Raw genomic sequence first — 16,477 nt, 5'->3', positions numbered from 1 at the left:
CTATGGACTGTGTGATATTGGACAAGTTAACTAACCCATCTGACTGAGCTTCAATCGCTCCATCAAAAATAAGCAAAACAAAATAAATCTCTGAGGGTTGTTGGAAGGATTACAGAAACTAACGTTTGTGCAGTGCTTTGCATAGACTGGGCGCATAATAAGTAGTTAAATGTATGGTAACATCATCATCAAGTTCAATGCTATATCTGATTTTGAAAAAAATATATGTTAAAGCAATTTTTTATATGGAAAAAAATTTCACTTTGTTTTCTGAAATTCCTGTTAACAATACTTAAGAATGCCCTTTCACTCTTAGATGTAATGTGTAGGGATATTCCCTTCCATTTGGAGACTATACTTTTTCACAAATATAAGTAGCTATGACACTTTGAGTCCATGGTTGGTTAAGAACTATTTAGGATGACTTACAACAATAATATAAATTCATACAAATAGCTGGGGACCCAATTTTGCTAATGTTCCTGCAAGGGAAGAATTGTTGCCCCTATATTTTATTTTTAACAAAATATATTTATATTTATTGACATATTATTAACAATATTATTCCACAATTCACCCAATTTAAATACAAAATTTAATGGGTTTTAATATATGCACAGGGTTGTGCAACCATTACCATGATCAATTTAAGAACATTTTCATCACCCCCAAAGAAAGCCCATACCTATTAGAAGTCACTCCTCATTTCCTCCATCATTTTGAGGAACGGTTAGGCTATTTTCCAAAGTGACTGTACCACTGTATATTTCCAACAGCAGTGTGTGAGGATTTCAATTTCTCCACATATTTGCCAGTATTTATTATCTTTTTAAACTATAAACATCCTAGAGTGTGTGAAGTGATATCTCATTTTGGTTTTAATTTGCACTTATTTAATGGTTAATGATGTTGAGCATCTTTTCTTGTGCTTATTGGCCATTTGTATATTTTCACTGGAGAAATGTAGATTTATATATTTCACCCACTTTTAAATTGGATTGTCTTTTAATAATTGAGTTGTAAGAGTTCCTTATGTATTCCAGATACAAACCCCTTATCAAACGTATGATATGCAAATATTTTCTCCATCTGCAAATTGTCTCTTCACATTCTTCATGGTGTCCTTGGAAGCACAAAAGGTTTTAGTTTTGATGAAGTACAATTTATTTTGTCACTTGTGCCTTTAATGTTGTGTTTAAGACATTATTGACTAATCTAAGGTCACAAAGATTTACTCCTGTGTTTTTTTCTAAGAGTTTTGTGGTTTTAGTTCTTATATTATGGCTATGACCTATTTTGGTTAATTTTTGTGTATGGTGAGAGGAAGGGGTCCAACTTCATTCCTTTCAATGTAGATATTCAGTCATCTTCGCATCATTTGTTGAAAGAAGTATTGTTTTCCCCTACTGAATTGTCTTGGCACCTTTGTCAAACATCAACTATTTAAAAATATGATGGTTTATTTCTGGGCTTTCTATCCATTTATCTATATTTTTATCCTTATGCCTGATAACTGTCAGTTTGTGTTAAGTTTTAAAATTTAGAACATTGAGTTCTCTGGATTTTTTTTTTTTTTTTTTTTTTTTTTTTTTGCTATGCTGAGTCCCTTGCATTTCGGTATGTATGTTAAGATCAGCTTGTCAATTTCTGTTAAAAAGTCCAATGAAATTTTGATAAGGATTGCCTTAAATCTTGATCAATAGATCAGTCTTAACACTACTAAGTCTTTGAACTGAAAGCATGTTTTGTCTTTTCATTTGTTTTTTTTTTTTAATTTGTTAATGTGTCATTATGTACTTATTTATGTAAATATGGGTTTTGTTTTCATGGCTTAGTTTGGTCTTTTTATCCTCCCATTAAAATACAAGATCTATGAAATCAGAAATGGACCCATATTGTTCATTGCTTTTTCCTCAGCTTTCATCATAGATCCTGGTTCATAAAACATGTTCAATAAGTATTTGTGAATTCAATTATTTGGTAAGACAAGAGATACCTAAACTTTGCTCAGATAAAAAGTTATGAAATTCTCTTGTAGTTGTTTTCCAGGAATAGGAAGGCAGAAACTCTCATGAACTCAACTTCCAGACCTCATAGAAACTAGAATATTATCAGATGTCTACTTCCTCTCTCTTGCTCTTTAGGGTTGCATAGCCTCCCATTCCTGCTTCTGCATATCCATATGTGCTGGTTTCTTGTCTAAGAACCAGTTTCTTTAGATTAACCATAGCCCATCATAGCTACTCCAAAATGGTTGTTTTGACCCTTGAGATCATTGGCTTTTATAGCTTCAATGCCTATGGCTGAGTCCCTTTTTCAGGTTAGTGATTTTAAATTCTAGAGAGAGGAAGTTTGATTGCTCCAAATAGTCAGTGGTGCTTCTCTGGGCCAGTTCTGACCAACAGGGCAGGGCTAAACAATACGTAGAGAGGCTCATTCTCTACTCTTCGTCTATAAACAGCTGAAGTTGAGAGATGACTGGCAGTTATATGACATGTTTTAAATTGGGGGTTTAAAATTTCAGTTTTTTATTTAAAAAATCCATGTGAGTGAATCAACTCACATTCACAATTGCTACAAAGAGAATAAAATACCTAGGAATATGGCTAACAAGGGACGTGAAGAACCTCTTCAAGGAAAACTATAATCCACTGCTCAAGGAAATAAGAGAGGACACAAACAAATGGAAAAACATTCCACCCTCTTGGATAGAAACAATCAATATTGTGAAATGGCCGTACTGCTCAAAGTAATTTATAAATTCAATGCTATTTCCATCAAACTATCATTGACACTCTTCACAGAATTAGAAACAACAACAACAAAAAACACTTTAAAATTCATATGGAACCAAAAAGCCCACATAGCCAAGACAATCCTAAACAAAAAGAACAAAGCTGAAGGCATCATGCTACCTGACTTCAAACTATACTACAAGGCTATAGTAACCAAAACAGCATGGCACTGGTATCAAAACAGACATATAGACCAATGGAACAGAAATAGAGACCTCAGAAATAAGACCACACATCTACAACCATTTGACCTTCAACAAACCTGACAAAAACAAGCAATGGGGAAAGGATTCCCTACTTAATACATGATGCTGGGAAAACTGGCTAGCCATATGCAGAAAACTAAAACTGGACCCCTTCCTTACATCTTATACAAAAATTCACTCAAGATGGATTAAAGACTTAAATGTAAAACTCAAAACCATAAAAACCCTAGAAGAAAACCTAGGTAATACCATTCACAACATAGGCATGGACAAAGATTTTATGATGAAATCACCAAAAGCAATTGCAACAAAAGCTAAAATTGACAAATGGGATCTAATTAAACTAAAGAGTTTCTGCACAGCAAAAGAAACTATCATCAGAGTGAACAGGCAGCCTACAAAATGGAAGGAAATTTTTACAATCTACCCTTCTGACAAAGGTCTTATATCCAGAATTTACAAGGAACTTAAACACATTTACAAGAAAAAAAACAGACAACCTCATCAAAAAGTGGGCAAAGGAGATGAACAGACACTTCTCAAAAGAAAACATTTGCACAGCCAACAAACATATCTAAAAAGGCTCAACATCACTGATTATTAGAGAAATGTAAATCAAAATCACAATGAGATACCATCTCATGCCAGTCAGAGTGGCAATTATTAAAAAGTTAAGAAACAACAGATTCTGATGAGGCTGTGGAGAAATAGGAACACTTTTACATTGCTGGTGAGAATGTAAATTAGTTCGACCATTGTGGAAGACAATGTGGCGATTCCTCAAGGATCGAGAACCAGAAATACCATTTGACCTAACAATTTCATTACTGGGTATATACTCAAAGGAATATAAATCATTCTATTATAAAGACACATGCACACATATGTTTATTGCAGCACTATTCACAATAGCAAAGACATGGAACCAATCCAAATGCCATCAATGATAGACTAAATAAAGAAAATGTGGTACATATACACCATAGAATACTACACAGCCATAAAAAGGAATGAGATCATGTCCTTTGCAGGGACATGGATGAAGCTGGAAGCCATCATCCTCAGCAAACAAACAGAGGAACAGAAAACCAAACACTGCATGTTCTCACTCATAAGTGGGGGTCGAAGAATGAGAACACATGGACACAGGGAGGGCAACAACACATTCCAGAAACTGTTGGGGGATGGTGAGGAGAGAGGGAGCATCAGGACAAACAGTTAATGCATGGGGGGTTTAAAACCTAGGTGACAGGTTGATAGGTGCAGCAAACCACCATGACCCATGTATACCTATGTAACGAACCAGCACATTCTGCACATGCATCCCCGGACTTAAAGTAAAAAAATCAAAAATAAATTAATAATAAATAAATAAATAAATAAATAACCCATGTGAATGGCCAAGTTCACATGGATAGCAAGTGAGATTGGATTGCCAGGTCTTCTTGCTCCCAATATACATAGTTATTTTGGGCAGAAATGGCAATCAGAATATCCTGTCATTTGCCCTCAAGGTAGTACCCCTTTTAAAAAGGGGCTTAATGTACTGGGAATGTGTTTCTGTTTCATGGACTTCTGTTTCACGTACTGGGAATCTGGCTACCATCCAGTTATGGGACATTCAGCTCAGAGAAGGTCTCTTGCCTCCTGCTGCTAAGGAAATTGCATTATTGGATTTTTAAATAAACCATTGACCAGAATATCTAAGAGCCTTTCTTGCAGACCTTGACAGGTTTATTTTTTTTAAATTAAAAATCCTGGCCCAGGGCTAAATGAAAATGTCTTCAGATTTGCAATCAGTGTTTATGTTTCATATTTGAAATGCACATTGGAAGCTGGAGTTTGATGTGACCTGATCCCGGGACTCCATTCAACAGACTGCTGATTTCTTTGAATTTAGGTGTTTTTGATGGGAACCGTCCTTGGTCATCACTAGGAGGCAGGGAAGACACCCAATTACCCCAGTGTGTGATGGTCATGGTCATTTTCTTTCTTCTTTCTCACAGACTGATTGCAGCTAGCCAGTCAAAATCCCCTACATAATTGAGAACACAAAGAGCATATGAAAGATCCATAACTGTGTGTAAGACCTTCTTGCCCACTGATCTAAATCAGAAGAGAATATGAATGGGTCCACACACACCCCTATCACCAAGGGCATCAAGAAATGTCAGCACCAAAGCAGCATCTTCAGAAAATGCATGAATAAGGGGTCCAGTTTATATTTTCAAATGTGATAAATTGTTAGAATAAGGTTGTTAGTTCACATTAAAATAACAGGCACACACAGCAATGCTTTGTTAGGAAAAAGCATAAAACGTTTTCATAAAAACGTTTTGATTTTACACACGTACCTCACCAGCTGTCAAGAAGGTAATGCCTCAGGGCTTGAACTAACAAATGATTATCTTCCACTGTAGGAGGGTAAATAAAACCTAACGCATGTATTTACTTTATTTACTTGTTTATTAATACCAACAAGGATTAACACAGGATTCTGAACAGTATTATTTTTCTTTCCAGGTAAAAATTCAGTTTTTCATTTAAACTTAAGTTAGAATGTTAAAGCATGGTAAAGGTTTTGGAGGTTTCTCTCCACATATACTCCAATCTCAAACTTCATCACTGTACAAATTTGGGAAGTGAGACTCAGAATGAAGCAACTTACCTAAATCCCTCCAATTAGTAAATAACCAAGCTAATACCCAAATTCTCATCCTCTACCTCCATATCCATTCCTGTTTTTATTATCTGTGCCATCTCTGATTTAAATCATTTCCACTCAACACAACTCAAGGGCTTGCTCAAGGCCAGGCCCAGGGCTGGAAACTGGCCACAAACAGATAAATAAAACATGGTTCTGGCTGTCCAGGAGATCATGATCTAGTAAAGACATAGAGAAATACTCATGACCTGATTGGAACAATAATTACAGGAGAAATTGAAAGCGTCATCAAAGAATTACTTCCCTGAAAACTGCTGGATCCAAACAATGTTTTTTTTCTTCTAGGTAATGTCTTTCCAACTTTCAAGGAAAAGATAACCCTTATACTTTATAAACTCCTCCAGGAACAGAGAAGTGGAATAGCTATTTCATTTATGGTATGAAACCATCAAGAGTTGCCAAAAACAGTAGCAATAGACCTGAAGAGAAAGACTTTACAGGCTGTGTTTCCATCACGTAAACCAGCCTCAATCTGGGCAGTGCTGAACAGACAAGATGTGGAGCCCTGAACCAAGGTCAGCCAATCCATCGCCTGGGAGTAATGATCAGTCTCTCTCTTGAGCAGTTAGATATAAAACCAGAGAGAAGATAGGGGGTGTATATTGAATGTTAGCACTAAGAGGACAGGTATATGTTTAGCAGTCATTTGGCAGAAGAAAAATTCTTCTAAGAAAAAGAGGATGGAGACAGGAGAGATTAGAGATTCAAGAAATGGAGGGAAACAAAATATCATATAGTACCATATAGCTCCTAAGAGCCAGAAAGTGGCTTTGGTTTCTAGTGGCTTCCTAGCTCCAGTTCTCATTAAACTGGGCTGTATGAGATTCCTGCTTCTACAGCATTGCCTGATGGTGTGCTTTCAGTAACAGCCTCTCTGCCACCCCGACCAGATGCATTCGTTATTACTGTGCCGTATTACAGAAGTCTCTATTCTTTGCAATAAAGATGGCTTTGCTTGAATTATAATGGCTGAAAATAAGAAAACAAAATTATCATTCTTTATAAAAATATATATTTTGATATCTAGAACGCTCAATAGAATCAACTGAACAACTATTAAAACTAATAAGAGAGTGCAGCAAAGAGACTGGTTACAGGATAAATACACCAAAATAATAGCATTTTTCTTCACTGGCAATGACTAGTTGGGAAGTATGATTTTAAAATATCTTATTCACAATAGCAACAGAAAACATAAAATGCCTATGAATAGCTTTAACAAGAAATATGTAAGATGCTTATGAAGAAAACCACAAAACTTTACAGTGAAATATAAAAAATACTTGGCTAAATGGGAAGATAAACAGTGTTCCTGGGCAGAAGGCCCAATTATGTAAAGAGAGTAGTTTCTTCTAAATTAACTTACAGATTTATCAGATTTTCCACCTATCTTAACAGGACTTTTGAAAAACTTAACGAGGTAATTCTGAAATTCATCCACAATAATAATAGGTAAAAATAGCTGTCAGTTATAAAAATAATTATTAGAAATATTTACTCTCATATATTATACAGCATAAATAATTTTAAAATAACATTATGTTTTTGGTGTAAAAATAGAAATTTAATACAACATTGAAATAATAACACAAATCTATTGAAGAAATATTATCAGATTGTTTTATTTATTTATTTTTTTTGAGACAGAGTCTTGCTGCGTTGCATAGGCTGGAGTGCAGTAGTGTGATCTTGGCTCACTGCAACCTTCGCCTCCTGGGCTCAAGCAATCCTCCCTCCTCAGCCTCCTGAGTAGCTGAAACCCATCACCATGTCTGGCTAATTTTTGTATTTTTTCTAGAGACGGGGTTTCGTCATGTTGCCCAGGCTAGAAATATTATTTTAATACATGGTTATGAGCCCTTTTACCCAAAGATGAAGCCTTGATTTGCAGAGAAACATTCCCCAATACTGTCTACTTGAAAGAATTACAGATTTATAAAAGAATTAAATGTAATATTTAAAAGCAAGAAGTAATATTGATAATTGATTATATTGAGGGGTAATTGGAAAGAGGGTACTTTTAATTTTAAAAAGTAAGAAATTATATAAAAAGAAAGATTAGATGTTACTATATGAAAATATAAAGTAGCTTTACCTAAGCATCGAAGGTAAAATTGAAATACTATGGGGGAAAACTGGAAAATTTTTAAACAAATGTAACAGAATAAGAGTTATTCTTAACATATAAAGAAAATTTATGCAACACATTCAGATTCCAATTGATAAACGGGCTATAAAATGCCATGCAGAGGCATTCACAAAAGAGGAAATACAAATGCTGAATAAACATATGTTTTAAAGAGGCAACCTTGCTAGCAATTAAATAAATGCAAATTAAAACAATGAGCTATTATCCTCACCTCTCAAATTAGCAAAACTAGAAAAAAAAATCTCCACACAGGGATCTCTGAGATAAGCACACTTCTCTGCTGCTGGGAATATAAATTTCTGCATCATTTGAAATAGCAGCTTAACAATTGTATCTAAAGACAAATACATTCAAATATTTTAAAGCAGTATTTCTATTTATAAGATGCAAAGAGGCCGGGCGCGGCGACTCACGCCTGTAATCCCAGCGCTTTGGGAGGCTGAGGTGGGCAGATATCACCTAAGGCCAGGAGTTCGAGACCAGCCTGGCCAACATAGCGAAACCCTGTCTCTAATAAAAACACAAAAATTAGTTGGGCATGGTGGCACATGCCTGTAATCCCAGCTACTCAGGAGACTGAGGCGGGAGAATAGTTTGAACCCGTGAGACAGAGGTTGCAGTGAGCTGCGATTGCATCACACCACTGCACTCCAGCCTGGGCGACAGAGCAAGACTAGTCTCAAAAAAAGAAACAGAAAAAAAAGGTGCAAAAATAATTTGTAACACAGACAAAATACTCAAATGTATACATTGCAGAGATTTGTTTGTGCACCATGTGTGCACATGTTTTAATAATAGTCTAATCAGAACCAAAAATATACTCAAATAAGAGTATTGATTAACTAAAATGGTAGTATATTTATATGATGGAAATTAGAGTACTCATTGTAAATTAGATTTGGGGAGGTTTTTTATTATAATAGCTTTATTGAGGTATAATTTTTGTAACATAAAATCTACCCATTATAAGTGTGAAATTCAATTTTTTTAGTAAATTTATGGAGTTGGGCTACCACCAACACAATCTATTTTTATCATATTTATATCACCCGAAATATTTTCTTGTGGATTTTTGCAGTTAATCCCTCTTGCACCCTCAACCTACTGATTTGTTTCTTGTTTCTACAGAGTTGCCATTCTGGATATTTCATGCAAATGGAATTATATTCTATATGGTCTTGAAGGATTCTTAATTTTAAAAAATATCTACATCAATACTATATTTCCAAAATTATGAATATTCCTCCATATAAGTTACGATCTCAGGTAAGTTAACACAGCAACAAAACTTGCTCAAATGCTAAACCATTGTGAGTGATTTTTTCCTGGGAGACAAAATTATAAAGGATTTTCAAAGCACCTTCTTTATATTTTTAAATACAGAAATTCTCTGTGTAAGAGAATATATACATATTAGTTTTATCCTAGGCAACAAGTAAGGGAGAAATGGGAAAAATCATTTTCCTATAGTGGAACAAGTGCTTTGACCGAGGTCATTGCTTTGAGAGAAGCACATCTGTCTTGAGAAGTCAGGAAGGAAACATTTAAATTGGAGCTTTCAAAAGTTGGTTTTGTGGGGGAAGTGTGGAAGGGCATTCTGAGCAGCACCAACTTCTCTAAGAAGAATACAAATTTAGAGAATTAAACACTACTATGAGAGATGCAAAGATAATGATAAATTATTTTCTAACTGGGGAGAAAAATATTTAAAAAAAAAAAAAACTGGTAGTTTATGCTAAGGGAGAAATGAGTAATTACCCAGTAAGCCATGAGATTTGGGGATGGATTTGAGATGTGTGAGGAATAAAGCAAAACCAGACTCAGGAAATAACAGAAATAACATTGATCTCCCAGTTTACTGCTCTCCTCCCAGATTTCCAACCTATTCATGCGTGTAATCCCATCCACATTTTAATGTGCAATCCTTTGACCCTTTCTCCAATTCCTCTGTATTTCGCGCTCTCCACAAGCCATTCCAACAGGACAAAAAGAATAAAATCACTGTTTATCCAACTCTGGAAACTCTGGGATCACCGGTTCTCTCAACAGAACACCCAGCTACTAAATTTAGGATAAAAATGCTGCTATGATTTCAAGACATTTGGCTTGTGCCTTTTTTGAAACCTTTCCATCTGAGAAGGAAGGCAATTTTACGTAAAAGGTAACGGAGAAACTCATCAGGCCCAATTAGATGCTGCCTTAATTCACTAGCAATCCCTATGTAAGACATTGTCTTTGTCTATGTAAGACATTGTGCTTGATGATACAGTATATGGGAAAGGAGGGATAACAAAGACTCCTCACTTCAATAAATTTATAATATAAATGACTGGGTCTCAAATTTGCCTCCCTGTGTAATCACCAGGGAAGCTTTAAAAAATACTGATGCTCAGATCACACTTCCTAAAAATTACAATTAATTTGGTTAAGGGTGTGGTCTGGGCATCAGGAATTTTAAAAGCTCCCCAGGTGATTCTAATGGACAGCCAAGTTTGGAAACTCCTATCTAAAGGAAGTGTAAGACAAAACATTTAATTGTAAAATAGCCTTGATCACATCACTTTCTGAATCAAATCCTTAAGAGCTTCTCTATTGCCAGTGGACACAAGTCCAAACTCTTATTTGCCATTCAAGGCCCTATTTAAGCCTATGTAATCTGGCACCTTCTAAATCTTATTCCCCTAAGTCTTCCCCATTGGAAGGTCAGAGCATTCCTGACTCAGCTCCAGAAACAGGAAATAGGCTGATTTCTGCCAACTCAAACTGATTGCTACAGGATACCAGGGGAAGTGTGTTTTAAAAGATCCTGAGACTCCCACAATGTTTAACAGAAAAAAAAAAAAAAAAATTGCCATGATCTATTAGTAATGTCTGCCGTGGTTAGGGAATAGAAAAGGGCAGTCTGAGTGTTAGACATTTGCCATGCTGGCATTTTTCCTTTGCTTCTCTGTGTCCTGGGTCTCAGAATGTCCTTTAGATCATCCTTCAAAGCATAGCACAGCAACCTTTCTTCCTTGAAGCCTTCCTATTGTCCTCCAAATTCTCTCTACCTTGGCTGAGAGGGTTCATCAAGCATTCCTCTGAATCTCCGTTAGCACTCTATTGTCACATTTTCTGTAGAAATCAATATCAGCTTTTGTGCATATGTCTCAAATACTTTAAAACATGGTTTTCAAACTTTCACTTGCATTAGATTCACCTGGGAATTTTGTAAAAAGACACCCAGAGTTTCTGATTCAGTAGCATGGGGGAAGGGCTCAAAAATTTGCATCTCTAACAAGATCTCAGAAGATGCTGAAGATGCTGGCCTGAGTACCAAACTTTGAGAATGACCATTCTTTTAAATTATAATATTTTAGAAGTCCTGTTGCAAATTTATCTTTATCTCTGCATTCCTTTTAGCAATACCCTGAACATAGCAGATACTTATTTCCATGGAATTAAACCACAGTAATCTAAGACAGATGGTAAGTGTGAAGTGATAGGTGCAGACATAGGATAGAAGAAATCATGCTGGTTTGGAATAATTTTTTAAAAATCGTAGATGACATTGTGTGTTGGACAGGAGTAGAATAGGTATGAATCCTGGCTCAGTATCTGGACCTGGGGTCACAGAGAAGAGGAAGCATTTTAGAAAGATGCCAGGGCTAATAACCTAGAGACATACTTAGTTACTGTCTTCATCATTATCAAGCAAGCAGCCTCTGAACTGACTGTGAATTTAGTACGTAGGAAGAGAGCCCTGAAATTGTGATCAAAGGTGAAAGGAGGCAAATGGGTAGCCAAAGGCAGGAGAAGCAATGAAGGCAGGCTCCAGGAGGATTTTTTTATTTCGTATCTCTAGAAATATGTCTCCACTGGCTTTATTGAAAGCCACCCCAAGGCTGGTGGGGGAGGTGAGAACTGTTGGAAGATGAATGAGAGATGGCTCACTGGGAAAATGTCCCCAGCTCTCACCGGCCAGCTGGGTTTTAAAAGCCGTTTCAGCAATTGTTCGGAGCTGTCAGATGTCTCTGTCAGATCGATAGGTTACTGTGGAATTTGCCCAGACTGTTGCCCAATCAAAATGTAAATTCCAGATAAATTTAATACATAAACCAACTTGTCTTCTTCAAGCCATTTTGAAAGTCATGAAAAGTAATTTGACTTTTCCTCATGACTGTCATGCAGGAGACACATTTTCTGCCAGTGTTAAGCATTTATTTGGCCTCAAAACTCATTGTGAGTCCAGTGGAGGTAAGGAAGGTGTGGGGTATATATGTGAGTAGAGTTTTATCATGCGTGTGCTTCATGGAGAGCTGGAAAGCTCAATTATTTGAGTGTCCTTTATGAGACATGTATTAATTAATATGAAGATGTATAGTGTCTATATGTGCATGAGGCTGATAGATTTGCTAGTGGGATGTGTGATTAAAAAGTCATGAACTTCCTATTTATGTCTCTCATGGGCAGTCTCATTTTCTAGAACATCCAAGATGTGTCTGGATGCATGACTATGTATATGCATGTTGTAACCTATCTTTTCCAACAAGAACCATAAATCTTTACATTGAAATAAAAGATTTATAGCCCAGCCAGGATGGCTCTGGGCCCTGTGGGGAAGTATGCTTTAGAGACATGTCCTAATTTTTCACATTGAAAAAAGTCATAATGGGCAAAGCATGTAGGCAAGAAGTAAGTCTTTGAACTCAGGAATGTCTAAGTGGGGATTTTTCATTGAATCATTTATCCTGTGGTCATTATATTGCAGATGTCTCAGATGCTTTACTTCTATGCAATGCTAGTTTATAAAACACTTTCACATCCATTCTGCCATTTAATCCCCACAGCGCTTCATTAAAGTAGCTGGACGGCCCTCATTTGACAGGTGAAGAAACTAAGGCCCAGTAGGCAAAGTGGCTTGACCAAAGCCATAGAATAAGGATAGAGCTAAGACTTGAACTCAGGTAAATATTCTCCATTGTACCAAAGATATCTTTTCTACTCTTCTCCGCTCTACTCTGTCCTTTTATGGAATGCTTCGGCTGGGCTTTTGTATTAGTTTTCTATAGCTGCCATAACAAAGTACAAACCTGGCAGCTAAAAACAATAAAAGTGTATTCTCTTACAGTTCTGAAGGCCAGAATTTTGATATGAGTCTTACTAGGTTGACATCAAGTTGTTGGTAGGGCTTTGTTCCTTCTGGAGGCTCTAGGGGAAAATCTGTTTCTTTGCTTCTAGTTTCTAGAGGCCACTTCCATTCCCTGGTTTGTGGCCCCCTTCCAAGCCTACAATGTCAGGTGAAGTCCTTCTCATGTGTCCATCCTTAGTTTTCTTCTGCCTCCTTCTTGCTTTGTATGGGCACTTCAGATTATGGGGGGGCCTCTCAGATAATATGATAATCTCCCTATCTTAAGCTGATCAGCAACCTGAATTCCATGTTCTGCCCTAGTTCCCTTTTGTCATTTAACGCAATGTATTCATAAATTCTGGAGATTAGGATGTAGACACCTTTGAGGAGTTAGTATTCTACCTACCACAGATAAATTGCTTCCTAGCATTTAGTAGGTTCAGCAATGAAAGACTGGCAGAAGATCAAAACGAGAAGAGACAGAGGTCCAGGTATTCATTTCCCCCACCCCTGGTTCTCTCTTTGTTGATCTGCATTTCTGCAGAGGCTGCATCCTTCTGTTAAAGCCACAGCTCTGTTCAAGGGCCCTTTCCTACGAAGATGGCTCTTTCAGGGTCCCTGCAATCTCTATCCACCTTGTCCCATCAGGCCTGGAATGGTAACAGGATCCCTTTGTCTTTATCCTCAAGTTGCTTTATCATCTCTTGGTGGTTCCCTAATCCTCCACCACACCTTTGTCAGTAGTTCCTCCCTGAAGCCATCTCCAGTCACTCCTTGAAGTGTGGAATCAGTTGTTAGCCAGACCCCTGGCTGATGAATGAAAGAAACATCTTCCAAATCCAGGTCTTTCCCCTACACCACATTTGACTAAATCAATGGGAGAGCCGCCACTGCTACACAGCAATGAAGGCCATGATTATGTTTCAGTTATAATTTCAATTTTTCTCTCCTGTCCGGAGTACAAAATAAGGGCTAAACTGACCTCAATGGTTACTAATATTCTTACTTTAATTAGTGGAAGGGGCCCATTTTGGAAAGCCAAAGAGAGGACTCCTTCTGGTCCAAAGTGGCCCAAAACATAATAAGGAAAATACATTCCCTCCGCAGGTCTAGTAAATTTTTAAACTCAGAAATAGCCAAGCCTTCTGTTCACTTTATTCTCATTTCTCATTCAACTCTGCAACTAGCTGACTGTGTGACGTCTAATAAATGCCAAATGCCGTACTCTGTGCTACAGGGCCTACCTCATGGGCTCTTATCTACCTCTTCGATCTAATCTCTGACCAGTCTCCATACCCCTAACCGCTCCACCTCAACTAGCCTGGACTCTTTTTCATTCCTCTACCTGGAAAGACTGTTCTTACCTGAGGTCTTTGCCCTTGCTGTCTCTCTTCCTAGAAATTTCTGTATTTAGATGTTCAAATGGCTAACCCTTCTCAATGCTGGAGTCTTAGTTCAAATATCACCTCTACAGGAAGACTGTTCCAGACCACACTAAACAACAACTCCATCACAGCACAAATTATCCAACATCATCTGAAATCACCTTTAAACATTTTCTTCATTTTCTCTGTTTCCAATAGAACACATATTCCAAAAGATCGGTGGCCTTGTGGGTCTTGTTCATTGTGATATCTCCAGCCCCTAGAACTGTGCCTGGCACATGGTCAGAGTTGTTATTAAATTCTTAAATTTAACGATATTGGCTAACATGTATTCAAAACTTATGTGCCAGATATTCTTCTAACTGCTTTATGTGTGTGTACTCATTTTAATTCTCTGTGGCAACATGGTGAGGTTGATATTATTATTTTCCCCATCTTACAGATTAAAAAACTGCAGCTCCCAAGAATCATGAGTTTAGACATCCCCAGTTATAGATTACACAGCTGGTAAATAGCAGAGGAGGGTTTTGAATGCAGACAGTTAGCTACAGAGCCTGGGTATTAATCAGTATACTCCACTCTCTATCCCCTACACAAAGATGTGCTTTGGGTTTTCTGTGTATATTTTCTTCCCATTCTCACTCACTCTTCACCCTTCGAAGTCAAATCAAACGTGACCTCCTGCATACATTTCTGTACCAAACCCTGATAGGATCCTTCCCTTTGGTGTCTTCCTATTTCACATTATATGCATGGCTGTTATGTATCAAATCATACCATAAACATGAGCTAATTTCCTATCTAATTGTTGATTCTTTTTTTTTTTTTTTTTTCCTGACACAGAGTTTCACTCTTGTTGCCCAGGCTAGAGTGCAATGGCGTGATCTCCGCTCTGCCTCCTATGTTCAAGCGATTCTCCTGCTTCAGCCTCCCAAGTAGCTGGGATTACAGGCACCCGCCACCACGCCCGGCTAATTTTTGTATTTTTAGTAGAGATGGGGTTTCACCATGTTGGCCACGCTGTTCTAGAACTCCTGACCTCTGGTGATCCACCCGCCTTGGTCTCCCAAAGTGCTGGGATTACAGGCGTGAGCCACCACGCCCAGCCTAATTGTTGATTCTTAAAGCCAGAAACCCTCATTTCATACCTCTAGTATTCAGCAGAGTGCATATTAAGCACTCAATAACTAGTGTATGTTAGACATGCTATATAAAGATGTATTGCTTCTAAGCCATACAACTTCATCCAAAGTTTTAGCCACTTTGCCCCAAAATTCTAAAGAATATTTGAATCAATACACTTAACAAGGAAAAGATGTGACAAGATGTGACAGGAGCTCCATCATGGAGACTGACTCTGATGCCAGAACCCACAGGAGTAAGGGAGATGAACATAGGTCCAGAAAACTGGCTGCACTGGGATCTCTTGGCAGAGAGGAGAGTAATGTTATGGAGGCAGCAAAAGGGATTGAGATCTTGCTATGAACTCAGCAGCTCATCAAAGCCAAGTGGTGATCCCAAGCTGCAGCCGCAAGGCACATCCACCACTTCAGTCTGGCCTTCTGAAGCCCATTGTGCATGTGCCCATTCCCCACCTCCTAGCATTTGCTTCTACTGTTCCCACTGCCTGGTGTACCCTTTCTTCTCCAGGTCACCTAAACAAATACAGTTATTAATCTTTTGGATTTTTTCAAAAAGAAAATCAAATGTGTTAGGGATTCATTAGTGCAATTCAGAAATAATAGAGATGAAGAATAAGAACGTTAGAAAGAAAAGAGAGGAAGCTGCTGAATTGGGTGATCCATATCGCTTCTTTGCGAGAGGCAGTTTATTTTGTTTATCTAAGCAGTGGGTGATAAAAGCAACAGGAACGGATAAGAACCCTGCAGGAGTCATAGAGTTTGAGCTGGTACTAGAAACAGACAAATCAAATCAAACACAGGATTTGCTCAGAGATATTTAGGTTTTATAACCATTTAATCATCTAATTTAATAACAATAATAATAATCCTAATAACTATATGCAACCCATGTTATCAAAATTATTGCAAGAAAAGTATCTGTTATTGTGAGCATGAAACCATCTAGTCCTAGGAATGGGATTTTC

Source organism: Mandrillus leucophaeus, unplaced genomic scaffold, assembly GCF_000951045.1.
Source record: "Mandrillus leucophaeus isolate KB7577 unplaced genomic scaffold, Mleu.le_1.0 Scaffold1091, whole genome shotgun sequence".
Lineage (NCBI taxonomy): Eukaryota > Metazoa > Chordata > Mammalia > Primates > Cercopithecidae > Mandrillus > Mandrillus leucophaeus.
Note: the sequence above shows the minus strand (reverse complement) of the source record.